We start from the raw sequence: 14,963 nt of genomic DNA, 5'->3' as shown, positions 1-14,963 counted from the left end.
CATCTGTGGAGAGAGAGAGAGAGAAAAGAGAACTGATGTTTCAGGCCTAAAACCCTTAATCAGATTGACACAACTGATAATAACAACTGAGGGAGTATATCCGTTAGGAAAGGCCTGGAAATCTCCACCTTTGAAAAGAGAGGTGACCTAAAACAAGTCTTTTTTTTATTTTTAAAGGGCAAGCACACCGTTTTTTTTCTTTTTTTTTCTTTTTTTTCTTTTCTTCTTTTTTTTATCTTCTTCTTTTAAATTAACCCCCACACAACCACCTAAGTGCGGTAGTGCTTATTTTTTTCCCCAGCACCCATGGTGTGTGTGTATGAGACACAGTGAAAGACACAAAGTGCACAAATCTTTAATTTCCCCCACCAGGAAGATAGGAAAACACCCGGGTGGCCAGTGACACTAAAACAAGTCTTTAAATTGATGAAGGGAATTTGATTGGTCGGGCACAGACAAGATGTTTACACAGTCATTGATGATAAACAATCAGTCATTTACCCAATCAGGAATTCAAGAGAAACATCTTTATTCAGGAATGGTGAGAAGCTGAGGTGAGTAACTTTGGAGCATTTATGGGAATAAAAACATAGAGAAAGGAATAGAAAAAAAATTGTTGATCCAGTGAGTTAGAGTAAATAGAGTGGGAGGCTAAACATGTCGCGAAAAGATCCGTTTTTATGCTGTCAGTTCGATGTAATTCATTGACCAGTTTTCCCTCCTGCACTGTCTGCAAGAAAGGGATTGCCAGTTGAATCGTTCCAAGACCATCTGTTTTCATGCATAATTTCCACGTAGACTTCCCACTTCAGTCTTATTACAAAGGAGGAGGGATAACTAGTCATTTTACTATTCCGTTTCACCTCTGGTCCTTCTCAAGCGTTGAGTTACTAACAAGGAGTAAAGGAGGCGGTCTCGCGGATGGAACAGAAACGCCTTTTACAACACAGGCATATTTTAACGAGATTGAGAATATGCTGCAGAGCTGGAAGCTCTACAATGACAGGACTAAGAAATGAGAAAATAAAGTTGGCTCAAGTTCAAAACGTTCGGTATTTTGAGTAGTACGAGTTGGTGTTTTGCACTTGTGTTTCTTTTTGTAGTTAAAGCTAGACCAAACAACACCTCTCTCCCCAAACAACTCCCGCGTGAATTTCACGATTATGCAACTCAACTGAACCTCCTTCCTCTTGTTTTTCATCTGGGGACATTAACCTTGCAAACACTTAAAACATGCAACTTCATTCAATATTCCTTACTTTTGTGATACGATACAATTACAGGTCCGTCCTGTTTTCATGTGACTTGCGACAAACGATTTACCACTTTCAGAGGTTTTGGGTGAAACGGGAATTTTAAGTTTTTAAAAAAAACCCTCATTCACCTATTCACTATCTTTTCCTCTTCCCAATCTTTTCCTCTTCCCATTTATTATTTCCCTGGCCGTCTGTAAGGTTTACAACCCACATATGCAAGACATTCAAGGAGGGAGAGGGAAAAAAAGGCGGTCATTGCCAAGTTGATAAATTCGGCCACGTTTTCCAGATTGAATAAAATAACATTGAAAGAAGGAGACTTTGTTACCAGAGGAACAAATCTGTCTCCCTCTTCGCCCCCTCCCCCCCTGAAAGATATGAGTAAGATTTAAGGTAGAGGTTGTGAGAGGGGACTTGGGGGCAGTTTAGATTTTGTAAAACAAAGAGGTATATGTATATATTAAAATCAGGCAGCATCCCAAATGTGTTTGTAATTAAAGCCCAGCCTGCTGGCAGCACGGGGCTGACGTCAGCGCCAGGCTCACCCAGCTCAGGGGAACCGGCTTTCAGAGTGCTCAGTGTGGGCGCACACAGACACAGGCAGAAGGGGGACAGCGCAGTGTGGGCGCACACAGGCAGAAGGGGGACAGCGCAGTGTGGGCAGACACAGGCAGAAGGGGGACAGCGCAGTGTGGGCAGACACAGGCAGAAGGGGGACAGCGGAGTGTGGGCAGACACAGGCAGAAGGGGGACAGCGGAGTGTGGGCAGACACAGGCAGAAGGGGGGCAGCGGAGTGTGGGCAGACACAGGCAGAAGGGGGACAGCGGAGTGTGGGCAGACACAGGCAGAAGGGGGACAGCGGAGTGTGGGCAGACACAGGCAGAAGGGGGACAGCGGAGTGTGGGCAGACACAGGCAGAAGGGGGACAGCGGAGTGTGGGCAGACACAGGCAGAAGGGGGACAGCGGAGTGTGGGCAGACACAGGCAGAAGGGGGACAGCGGAGTGTGGGCAGACACAGGCAGAAGGGGGACAGCGGAGTGTGGGCAGACACAGGCAGAAGGGGGACAGCGGAGTGTGGGCAGACAGGCAGAAGGGGGACAGCGCAGTGTGGGCGCACACAGACACAGGCAGAAGGGGGATAGCGCAGTGTGGGCGCATATAGACACAGAGAAGGGGAAACAGCGCAGTGTGGGCGCACATAGAGAGAGAGAGGAAAACAGCGCAGTGTGGGCGCAGAGAGTGAGAGGAAAACAGAGCGCAGTGTGGGCGCAGAAAGTGAGAGGAAAACAGAGCGCAGAGAAAGAGGAGACGGGGAAGCAGCGTAACGTGTGTATGGAGAAAGGGCAGGGGAAAATAGAACGCACCTCAGTGAAAAAAACTAAGCGCAGTGTGTGAGAGGCCAGCGGAAAATAGAGCGTAGTGTGGAAAGAGAGGGGCCAGAGGAAAACGGTGCAAGGTGTGGGGTCAGCGGAAACTAGAACGTAGAAAGGTACAGAGAGACCCGAGGAAAAGCGTAGAGTGAGGGACGCGGAAAACCGGGGCAGTTAGAACTCAGGGAAGATAGAGACCCGGGAAAACGGGGCGGACAGTGTAAGTGATCGGGTTAGAGAGCGCAGTGTGGGCGGAGACAGCCCAGGAAACTAGGGCAGAAAGAGAGACATCGGGAAACAGGGCGCAGTGCGAGAGGGAAGAGCAAAGAAAGAGAGAGACACACACACAGCCAGAGGGAGCGGAGCCACTGCCTGCTTAGCGGGACAACGGGACGGTCCTTTCATTCAGACATTTAAACCCGAGCCAGCATTTGCTTCGAGAAGGTTGTGAAAATATAAATTCCTCTCGCCTTGTGTGTGAAGATGGTGTTATTTCTCCACGGGGTTACAATGCAACTGCAGAGTTACTTGCAGGATTGAACGGATAATTATTAACTGTCAACTGTTCATCAGAAAGCTGGTGTTTCTATTCTGTCCCTGTTGCTGCTCCTCCGGCCACTCCAGTGAAGGCAACGGGGAGCAAGAGACCATTGTGAGGCCAGGTACCTGCTCCAGCCCCTACCCCTCATTCTCATCTACGTTAATCTATGTTCTGGAACTTGATTGTTTTAGCCAATAATGGCACCAACATTTGACATCTTCGTTTAAACTTTCTGTTCCGTTTGGTTGTAGATAGGAAAGATTTTTCACTTGAGTTTGTGAAATTGTTTAATTTTGTTTGTGAGGTAATTGAGCCAGCGGGTGATTTTTTTTAAAAAAGTGCTGTTTTGGGGTTGATGCATGGGGTTCTGTGCTGATTTCTCCCACACGCGGTGCGGTTCAGTTGGATTCCTCTTTGCTTACGGTCCACACGCTGTTTCAGCCTTTTGAAAACCTTTGGGTCCAGTCGTAATAAAGTGCCCACAGAGATTGATGCCTGAGTTGAATATAAACAATAACCCAGTGGAACAGGGTCAATATCACTAGGAGGGAAACTGGGCAGGCGATGGGTGAATGCATCCTCGTAATGTTCATCACTCATTGGGTAACAGGCACGGAAGGAGGCCATTCAGCCCTTCCAGTCTGCTTCACTGTTCAGTTTGGTTATGGTGATCTGTACATAAGTTCATTTTTTTCTTTTGTTCTATATTCTTTACTTAGAACTTGCTCGGTGCTGTTATTTATACTCTCTGGAGCTTCATTCCAAGCTGTTACATGTAATTGTGACACAGAATCGCGGAATGCTTCCAGGGAGGCTGTTTGGCCCATCATGTTCGTGCTGGTGTGATGCACAGTGCCATTTCCCATTTCACCCAGTGCCATTTCTCCTTGTAGCCTTGCACTTTCTTATCGGATAGCAATCCAAATTCCTTTTGAATGCCTTGACAGTGTGTTCCGGATCCTGACCACTTGCTCTGTGGAAAAGTTTGTCCTCATTTCACCATTACTTTTTGTTCTCGCCGTCAACTCTGCCCTCTAGTTCCTGATGCTCCCACCAATGGGAAGAGACTCTTGCTATGTATTCTGTCCTGACCCTTCATGAAATTGACAACCTTCATGAAATTGACAACCTTCATCAAATCTGCACTTGCCTATTGAGGAAACAAAACAGTTCCAACGTCTCTAAACCATTCGCAGAATTGAAGCCCGTCGTGCCTGGAACCATTCTCGCAAATCTCCCTGAACCCCCTTTGAAAGTTTTTGCACCTTTGGTAAATGGGGCACCCAACACCATTCTCCACTTGAAGGTGAACGTGTTCTACACAAATTTCATACAACACTCTTGCTATTGTACACTATACTTATGACTGATCCTGTTAGTGAAATCTAGGGATTTAGGAATATAACCTTAGGCCATTCAGCCCATCAAATCTAATCGGCCATGCAAGATCATGGCCGATCATCTACCTCAATACCATTTTCCTACACTATCCCCATATCCATTAATGCCATTAATAACTAGAAATCTATCACTCCCTTTCTTGAACAAACTTAATAACCAAGTTTCCTTAGATCTCTTGGTCCAGAATGCCAGGGATTCATTAGTCTTTCAAGTAAAGATATTTCTTCTTGGCTGAGTCCTAATTTGTTTATTTTTTGAGGCTCTGTCTCCTGGTTCTAGACCCCGTAGCCAGGGAATATATCCTTTCTGTATCTGTTCTCTCTCTCTCCCCTTTTCAGAATTTTGCAAATTTCAAAGGATTCCTTTACATCTAGGTACCCATGCTCTTGCATCTCTTTCAGAATTGCACTTTTACATTGTCTGCCGTCATTGTTCCAAAATGAATCACTTTGTACAGTGTCGAAGCAAGCCATTCAGCCATCAAGTCCACATTGACCCTCCAAAGAGCATCCCTATACTCTGCATTTCCCATAGCTAATCCACCTAGCCTGCACATCCCTGGACACTGTGGATAACTTACCATGGCCAATCCACCTAACCTGTACATCTTTGGACTGTGAGAGGAAACAGGAGCATCCAGAGGAAACCCACGGAGACATGGGAAGAATGTGCAAAGTCCATGTAGGCAATTGCCTGAGGCTGGAATTGAACCCGGATCTGAGGCAGCAGAGCTAACGTGTGTTGCTACCTGTTCCATGTTCCTTTTGAAGTTGTGCGCTATCTGTGTCTCAGTTCACATTACTCTCAGGTTTTGCATCAATTGAAATTGTGACCAGTATGCCAACTTCTGGGGAATTACCACATTGTGGCAGAAACCTATCAATTGCAATTTTAAAACTTTAATCTGACTTGCAGCCTTAGCAGCTTCCTGTGGAAGACAGTTCCACATTTCCATTACCCATTATGTGAAGAAATGCTTCACAAGACATTTTGTATGGAACTTAGGTGGATTAGATGGGAGCCACTGTTTTGAAACCTTCACCTGTGAAGCAGGCACAGGTTTAATTGAGTCTTCTCCCCCACCTTCTCTCCCTGGCCCCGTTGTCCTTGTTGAATGTTTAACCTAATGTCTTTGAGAGGTAGTCATCACTCGATGGGTTCACACTTCAAGAGCGAACATCATGTTTAATTCATTAGTCTTGATACTTTTCCAACAGAAAAATAATGACATCCTTGTGCATTAGCGAAATGCTGCATTAATCTGTAAAACCGCTGGGCTTGTATTGGTTTCTCCACAGTTGCTGTATTCTTTGGTTTCATAAAAGGGGTGATTCAGCCCTTGACTTTTGTGGGATGTAGGCAAATAAGGGTTTGTACAGCATTGCACTGCGCCTGTGCTAGAAACCGGAACATTACTCACCAGCTTTTGCAGCTAGTTTCAATGCCGCAGCTCTTTGATATTGTGGTGTTCTCTGCATGTCGCTTGCCCTGGTCATACTCTCTGCATCAAGAATGTCCCAAATGCTTTATCCCTGCAAAGTATTCTTAACACTTTTTTTTGTATAGACTTGATTGGCATAGTGATCACATTAATAGTCATTTTCCTAAATCAGAGCCATCCTTTAAATTGCTGGTCAAATTTCTTCTTGTTTGAGAGATGTGTGGTATTTTCAGTACAATACACATTCCTGATGACATGTTTTGATGACACAGAAACTGTTTGGCAAATGTTTTGTCCAGCATTACTTGAAGATTTAATATTTACCTTGCGCTGTTACTTGATTTTGTTCATAAAATCAAAGTATATAATTTACTGTTTAGTTGCATTCTGCTTTGAAGTAAATAACTACTTTATGACAGCTGCTTGCAGTATTTAATGCTGGCTGTCAGGCTGGGATCACAACGACCACATTCTACCCAGGTTCCTATAGCCATTTGGAGATGATGTTCTGCTAGTCATTTCCTTTGCATAATAAGCAGTCCTCGTTCTCTGCAAATTTCAAAAAAGAATTCCTACCACAATTCAGCCAAGGAGTTCTCAGTCAGCTGCATGTGTCTGTGCTTTCTCTTTGAAATTACTATATCCAATTAGTCCCTTTGCCTTGCATTTGCCATATTCCCTCCCTTTTTAAAGTATGGAATGTTGCTTTTATTTGTTAATTAATGCCCATAGAATGACACTGCTTAGTTTGGGATTGATTTCTGATCTCAGTTGGAGCACAATTCGATGATGAACATGTTTGGAAAAGATCTCTCACCCTTTTATCTGTTGGTATTAACATTGCACAAACTTTCTCTCTGACTTAAGTACACTTATCAATGACTTTAAAAAAAAGTGCATGGATAGGATCTAAGCAGTTCCTAAAGGCCTGAAGTATTATTGATTTCCATCTTATGCTTAAGCCTTTCTTAGAAAAGTGAATACATGTAGTGCAGTCCATAATAAATGCTGTCCGGATTTGCATGAATTACAAAACAGTTTAACCTGCTGAAAGGTAGGTGTAGTGACTCATTTCAGTCTGACTTTTGGATATACATTGTGCTCTGCTTATCAGCCTTCTGATCAGAAGAATCCAAATTTGTGTTACATCTTTCAGTATGATAAACTTTGAATTCCAGGAAGTCTGCACAATATTTTGTGACTTTAGTTGGGGCAGGCCTCATAAATCAGACTATTATTCTTTTATTGCTAACTTCATAAATGCGAAGAAAACAAAAGCAGAAAAAGATCTTCAGTTTCTTGAAGGCCATTGACAACTTGAGGGCAACCAAAATCTTTTGATAGCCAATAATGTGTCCTTTTTGTGTGGTTATTGTTGGAATGTAGAACTTGTGGAGGTGCTAGCGTTAGACTGGGGTGGATAAAGTCAGAAGTCACACGACACCAGGTTGTAGTCCAACAGGTTTATTTGAAATCACAAGCTTTCAGAGCACTGTTCTTTTTCATCAGGTGAAGACTTCCAATAAACCTGTTGGACTATAGCCTGAATTCTGACTTGGTAATGGAGAACAACATTGCAAGCTTCCAGCAAAAGCAGTGAGAAATGACCTGCTAACCTGATTTTGAGATGCTATATGATGTTCAAACATCGATGGCCCTTTTTCATTTATGAATAATATTCGCGGATTCTTTAGCATCTGTATGAGTGGTTGATGTGGTATTAGTTTGTCGTCTTCCCTGACTGTGCTACTGATTTGGTACCATACTGAAGTTCCAGCATGTTCATTTGTACAAGTTTGGATTAGGGCTTGAACCTGCAACCTACTGAATCAATGGTGGGCATGTTACCACTGAGCCAAGACTAATGTATTAATCAGCTATCTGTAATGTATCAAGGAATTGTGATTTGAGGGAATGTTGATTTTTCAGGATGTTTAAATGCCCGGTTGGAGTGCAACATAACTGATCCATTACTTTTTCCGTTAAAAAAAAATTTGACAACTACTACTTTGCCGATGCCATTTGTTGAGGTGATGGAATGTTAGATGAATGAAACTCCAATGTCTCCAGAATTGGGTTTGCCTCTGTTCGATTTGGTGTGGCAGCTGATCATTTGTACAAAAACATCTGTCAGAATTAAACTATCGGCACAGATTCCTTTTGTGCTTTCTACAAGCTGCAATGCAGCAGCTTACTATGACCCTTTTTGGGGTGCATCCCAATACTGTGCCCCTTAGAAGGATGAAGGACAAGAGGAACATGGTAGAAGGGAATGCTGCCATCTACAAGTTTCATGCCACTTTGGTAGGGATGTCCATCCCAGTTTCTTTACTGTTATTGGGTCAAATGGAACCCTTACCTAGTGGAGTTGTGAGAATTCCTCTGAGCACAGATTTGAAGAGAGAGTCCTTCAATAGCTGCTGTGGGGATTAGGAATGGGTGAATATAAAGACTGCCCCTGCAGTGATGACTCATGTCCTGACAATCGATAATGTATTTTTAAAAAATCTCTGATTTTCCTTGAAATGGAAACTGAATGATTGACAGGAATGAATGAACACTTTAATGTGAACAAATTGATGAAATCATCATGTGGTGTGTAGAACAATTTTAGCGATTTTCTGCCTGGTGTTGGAGCCACTTTACTCAGTAACTGATGTCTCTGAAGTGAGAGTTTCACTTGGAGAGCTGGCCTGTAGGTTTTGAGCTGTGTGACAGATACAGTTCTGAAGTAAATATAAAATAAAAATAATCCAGTACGAACAGGAAATGACAGCCTTCTGAAAACCAACAGCAAGCTTTAATTTTCTCCTTTTTGGCACAGTCACGAAGTTGGAAAAATGACAGCTGTAATTTTTGCTTGGATAATCAGTACTTTGTAATATTGCCGTATGAAATGCATCATTGTAGTGAGCTGGACTGTTAACAGTTTCATGTCTAATCTATTCATGTTATTTGTTTTAAAATAGCAAGCATGAGAATGAACATTGTTGATCATTCTAATGGTGAAATTTAATTGAGATTGTTGAATTATTAACTTTTATCTTCCTATTGGATGGTAAACTGGGCTAATATCTGGAGTTATATATTCCTTTTTCTCTCCCTTTGTACTTTTTTGACTCTCTTCTCTTCCCATTACCCTTCATCGAACCAGCTCCCTTACATGCACTGGTTTCTTAGGGAGGTAGGTTGCAGTAAATCACTTGCTCTCAGGGACAGGCTTTGAGTTTGGATGTTTGAGTATGAAAATGGTAGTCAAATCAAGAGAATCAGTGCTAAACACATTCCCTTCTGTTGCTCATATGTGTACAGTCAAAGTTGAAATCACTGAAGCAGGATCTCTGGATTTCACTGATTTGACTTAATTCCATGTTGTATGAATAAAGATCTGTTTAAGTTTTTTTTTCCAATGGGGGACTTACAGTTTTTGGGCTAAGTAAACACATTCAGAGGGTCGGTGTAGACTTGTTGGGCCAAAGGGTCTGTTTCCACACTGTAGGGAATCTAATCTAACCTAATTGTGTTGAGGAATGGGAGAAGGATGTGAAAAACCTAGCTAAATTCAGAAGAAAATCTTTTTTTAAAAAACCGCTCACAATTAAATTATTGCAAATTACATAGTTCTTGCATACCATTGGTACGACGTTTGCAGTCAAATTCTCAACAATTTCCATGTAAATCTGCTAATGAAGGGGGGAAAATGGTGTATATTTACTGTTAAGCCACTTCACTGAGGTTGTGATGATGGCATAATTGTTGAAGATTACATGTTGGGGAATAGTGTAACTTTGATAACAGTAAACAATGCCTGAATGCGTACAACCTTTGCTAGCCTTTCATTATTGAACTGTTATTGGGGCTATCAGTGTTGCTATTTGAACAGGAGGTGGGAGTTCCTGTCCATACCTCACTAGGAATGTGAATGACATTTGATTCTGCCTGAAGGGCACAGCCCTCTGGAATATCTCAGGAGGACCCTGGTTCTTTTCTTTAAAAGATTAAAAAATTGTGCATTCTTCATTTATTTTGGTGGGAATTGGTTTCCAATGTTATTGTTACACCTAGCAAAAAAAAATGAGCAAGTTTAACATCTTTTCATCCTCACATTTCCACAGAAGTTCCTTTTATCGTATGTTGATTTGTCATTGAGAGGAGGAAATTCTCCACATCAATTGGTTTAAAATTGATGTAATGAACCAGATTCATGAAAAGGTGACAGGAGGTCTGAATCCGAAGCACTGGCTGAGGGTAATAAAGTGACTTGTTAGCAAAACAAAATGATTTGGTTTCCTTTGATGGAAGCTTTAGAACTGAATCCAAATGCATTTTTGTGGTCAGGCCAGGCAGTCAAATGATGCAGTTAAATGCTTCAAGTATTCACTACTAAGGCAAACAAACTGAAATAAACTTTAAGTGCAAGCAAACTTTGCTTCTGATGCAGGTGCAGTAACAAATAACCATGTTTGTCTTTTAACTGGTCCAGGTATCAGTGGAAGGCAGAGAATGAACTGTATCCATTGTCTGGCCTGTCATTTCCTGACGTTGTTACTTGTTCTGTTCCTGTTTGAGGGGGAAAATGTCTGGAACTCCTGAGCTGATGTTATCTATTTAAATTAGGGTTTTGTCCTGTCAATATCAATTTTGATTTTATCCTAATCGAGCCAATAATAATCTGAAAAACATATGGCACTGCCAACAGCAAATGCTTTGTGCAAAAGTTTTCTTTTCCCTTTTCCCTACAAGCCTGTTCGGGGCCACAGTCCAACCACATCCGGTCCTTTTGCTCGCAAAACTGGGAACAGATGTTGTTAGGCAGCTGGTAAGTGCCTTTAAGGTAAAATGCATGAAAAGCAACCTGAGCCTGTGAAGATGAAATTAAAAGTGCCACGAAACATTAAAGGTGGCGACTTCAATGGATCTTGATGATGCCATTGTAAGTGCTTGTGTTTCCAGGATGATGGGCTTTTTGACAAGCATTAGTTCATTTGGAAAGCTATAAGACAGGCCTATATCAATCTTTGGGAATGACCTTTGTAGCCCTCATTAATTGCTGAGTCAACAGAGTTAATGGCTGTGTTTGCCTTTGTTTATTGTGGAATTGGATACAGTTGGGAGCAATTGGCATTCTAATAGTGTGGCCACTCCTCCTCTTCCCCCCCCCCCCCCAAAAACCACCACCACTGTGTTTCAATTCACCAGTTGCAGGTTATCTATCTCTTTTCGATTCGTGTTAGTTCTGTCTTTCGTAGGTTTGTCTTTTACAGCAAGATCAATCACCAAGTTAAAATGTGAAACAAAAAGTACAGTAAATAAACACTGGTACATCTACGGTTGGTCAAATGTTCATACTTTGCTGATCTGGAATGACCTTAACTCTGTCTTTTGTTACCTTTTTAGACTTGACTATTTTAATGTTCTCCCCTCCAGATCCACCTTCCATTCTTCAGAAACTTGAAATACTCTGAAACCTTGCAGCCATTATTCTGACTTGCACTGAGTCCTGTTCACCTATTCCTCCTGTGTTTGCTGGCCTCGATTGGATTCTGGTCTGTGTGTGCCTCAAATTTGAACGGTGCATTCTTGTTTTCACATCTCTCCAAAGCCTTGTCCCCTCTTTTCACCGTAGCCATCTCCAATCCTATGAAATCATCGAGCTTCTCCAAATCTAACCTCTTGCACATGTCCAGTTTTTAGTGTTTGATCATCTGGACTCTAAGCTCCAGATCCAACTCCCTAAACCTCTCCACCTGACTTTTTTCCTTTTAAGGTGCTACTTAAAACCTATTTTTCTTTGAGCACGCCCCTCTTTGAAGATTTACTGAATTACAGATGCTATAAAAATGACATTTGTTCTGTATGCATCAGTTTTAGTAGAGTAATGCATTGTACCAAAGTGTAGTAGAACTCTGATTTCATCCATTCATGTATGTGGTCGTATACCTCAAAGACTAATGGGTGGATTTCATCAAAACTTGGCACATGGGTCATAGACTAAACGAGTAGATCTTGTAAGTGATGGCCTCATCAGCGACACCCGCATCTTATCAAAACAAATTGAACATTTTGGAGTCCTGCTTTTCTTATGTGCTAGAAAGTGGTTTGATGATAGTTGAGGAGAAAGTGAGGTCTGCAGATGCTGGAGATCAGAGCTGGAAATGTGTTGCTGGAAAAGCGCAGCAGGTCAGGCAGCATCCAGGGAACAGGAGAATTGACGTTTCGGGCATAAGCCCTTCTTCAGGAATGATAGTTGGTGATAGTTGAGGCAAGAAGTAAAATGTAAGAAAAATCTTTTAGTCTGAAGCTAAAATATCTTTGTGTAATGAAAAAAACAAAAATATTTCTGTCCACGAAGTTACTCAATTATCCTTGTACGGTGAAATGTTGAATGCGTCAGTTATCTTGGAAGATTATTTCTGCTTGTTCAGTATTGAAAACCTCTGCAAGGGCATAAAGGTTAGCAATGTTTTTATTTCTGTCCACTTGTTAGTGGCTACAAACATTGCTCAAGTAAACTAAATATCCACTGTAGAAAGCAGGTGAGAGTTTTCCAAAATAATCATCTTTCTTTGCACTATAAGAAGGATGCGCTAACTTTGGAGAAGGTATAGAAATGATTTGCAAGTGGCTTAAAGAATGAGGGACTTCCACAACATTTTTAAGAGCAAGTTGAGAGGAGGTGTGATTGAAATGTTGAAAATCATGATGGATTTTGAAAGTGATGAGTAGTTGGGGAGAATTCGCAGTCTCCAATTTAACACACCTTAATCAACAGTAAGGTAAGAACAAAGCCTTTCCGGCAGCCTTTGGTTGTGATCTGATGTGCACTGCTTGAGAATGAGGTGAGCCAGATTCAGTCATGGCTTTCAACGGGGAATTGGGTGAGCAATTGAAGAGAGAATATTTGCAGGGCTCCAGAGAAAGATAGTGGATCTTGGATACATTGTTCTTGCAAGGAGCCAGGACCAACACGACAGACTGAATGACCTCCTCTGTGTTGTAACCATTCTGTGACTGTGACAAATATCACAGCACAACAGAATTGTTATGGCATGGACGGAGGCCTGCAGCAACTCTTCAAACGTGCGTCATTAACTAGTGGCAGTCTCATGTTCTTTCCTCAGACTCTTGCATGCTATTTCTGCCTTAATAATCGTCCAATGCCCTGTTGGGAATGCCTCAGTTGAAACTGCTGCCACTTTGTTCCTAGGCAGTGCATTCATAGAAATTTGGTACAGGAGTAGGCCATTTGACTCATCGAGCCTGCACCACTATACAATGTGATAATGGCTGTGCAATTTTTGGTATCCCACTCCCACTTTCTCTTTGTACCCCTTGTTCTGTTTAGCCGCAAGGGCCATGTCCAGCGCCCTCTTGAATGTATCTAACAAATTTGCCCCAACAGCTTTGTGTGGGAGAGAATTCCACATGTTCACCACTGCGAGTGAAGAAATTCTTCCTCGGCCCAGTCCTGAGTGGCTTACCACCATTTATTCTTAGACTGTGACCCCTAGTTCTGGACTTCCACAACATCAGGAATGTTCTTCCCGCATATGGCCTGTCCAGTCCCATCAGGATTTTATGTTTCTCTTGAGAGCAATGATAATTGTTCCCCTGAGCAATTATGCTTCATATTTATCTACACTGTGGTGAACCAATTCTGGAAAGTGCCCTGTTCAAGATTGAGGAATGAGCATGGCACATAAGAATTGAATGTAAGTCCAAGTATTATCATCGCTTAGTGTTTATCATTTCTCTGACTGTGCTCCTGGATCATCATAGTGTTCTAGCTGTTTGTGAGTTTTGTTTTGATCAACTTGTTCAGAGATGTTTATTACACACCTTTTTGGACCAGGTGGGACTTGAACGACCATTGCATCACAAGAGCCCCCATCCAGCTGTTGATGAACTGGTAGAGAAGATGGGTTGCATACAGTTGTGATACAACATGACCAAGGATTTAAATCCATTACAACTTGCCTTCATGTAACATCCTTCAACATTGTAAATCATCCCAAATTGTTCTCAAACAAATTTGACACTGAGCAATAGGAGATTTTGGGGTAGGCAACAAGAAGTTTGGTTTTAGGTAGGACCTTAAGGAAGGACAGATGGGAAGAAGTTTAGGGAATGAATATAAAAGCCTAAACAGTGACCATAATTCTGCAAACGTTAGGTTAAGAGTAGTTATTGGGTGAAAGTCCTAAATTGGAGGGGAAGGCTAACTATGACAATATTAGGCAGGGACTGGGGAATGTAGATTGGGCTCACTAATTAAGGGTAAATCCACATCTGGCATGTGGGAGTCTTTAAAGGCCAGTTGATTAAAGTTCAGGATCAGCGTGTATCTATGAAAATGAAGGATAGGGATGGCAAGATTTGGAACCTTCAGATAATGAGAAAAATTGTGAATGGAGTCAAAAGGAAAAGGAGGCATATGTAAGGGTTAGGGGACTAAGGATAGACAGATCCCTTTGAGAATTTTAAGGAGGCAGGCAAGAGTGTAAATGAGTCAGAAGGGCTAAAAGGGGCTATGAATTGCCCTGGGCAAATAGGATTAAGGAAAATCCCAAGACATTTTATACATCTAAAGAGCAAGAGGGTAGCTAAGGAAAAGGTAGGTCTACTCCAGGACAAAGGGAGAAATTTATGCATGGAGCTGGAGGTAGTGGGTGAGTTCCTTAATGACTACTTTGCACTGGTATTCACAAAGGAGAAGGACATGGTAGATGGTAAGTCTAGAGAGTGGTATGTTGATATAAAAAAGGTGGTGGTTCTGGGTATTTTGAAAAGCATTAAGATAGACAAGTCCCCAGGATCTGATGGAATTTATCCAGGGATAGAGGGTGGTGAGGGAGGAAATTGCTGGGGCATTGTACAAAATCTATGTATCTTCTTTAGTCACAGGAGAGGTCCCAGAGGATTAGAGAATAGGCATCATTGTTCCTTTGACCT

At 42.1% G+C, this 14,963-nt stretch overlaps 1 protein-coding gene across 2 annotated transcripts in view; it reads left to right on the top strand.

Annotated features, from left to right (window-relative positions):
• The first annotated feature begins 2,288 nt into the window (after nucleotides 1-2,288).
• The window catches only part of lpar1 (lysophosphatidic acid receptor 1), a 103,378-nt gene continuing 90,703 nt past the window's right edge, over nucleotides 2,289-14,963 (top strand). Inside the window, exon 1 of one of the 2 annotated variants that reach the window (XM_043716156.2) lies at nucleotides 2,289-3,072. The gene's annotated coding sequence lies outside the window, so the exon portion shown is untranslated. Of the gene's footprint in view, nucleotides 3,291-14,963 lie in introns of both variants that reach the window. The other variant, XM_043716147.2, reaches the window with a different exon arrangement.

The sequence above is a fragment of the Chiloscyllium plagiosum genome, unplaced genomic scaffold (genome assembly GCF_037043375.1).
Source record: "Chiloscyllium plagiosum isolate Xiang-an unplaced genomic scaffold, Cpla_swu_hap1 HiC_scaffold_2, whole genome shotgun sequence".
In the NCBI taxonomy this organism is placed as follows: domain Eukaryota; kingdom Metazoa; phylum Chordata; class Chondrichthyes; order Orectolobiformes; family Hemiscylliidae; genus Chiloscyllium; species Chiloscyllium plagiosum.
Note: the sequence above shows the minus strand (reverse complement) of the source record. Positions and strands in the feature narration are given on the sequence as shown.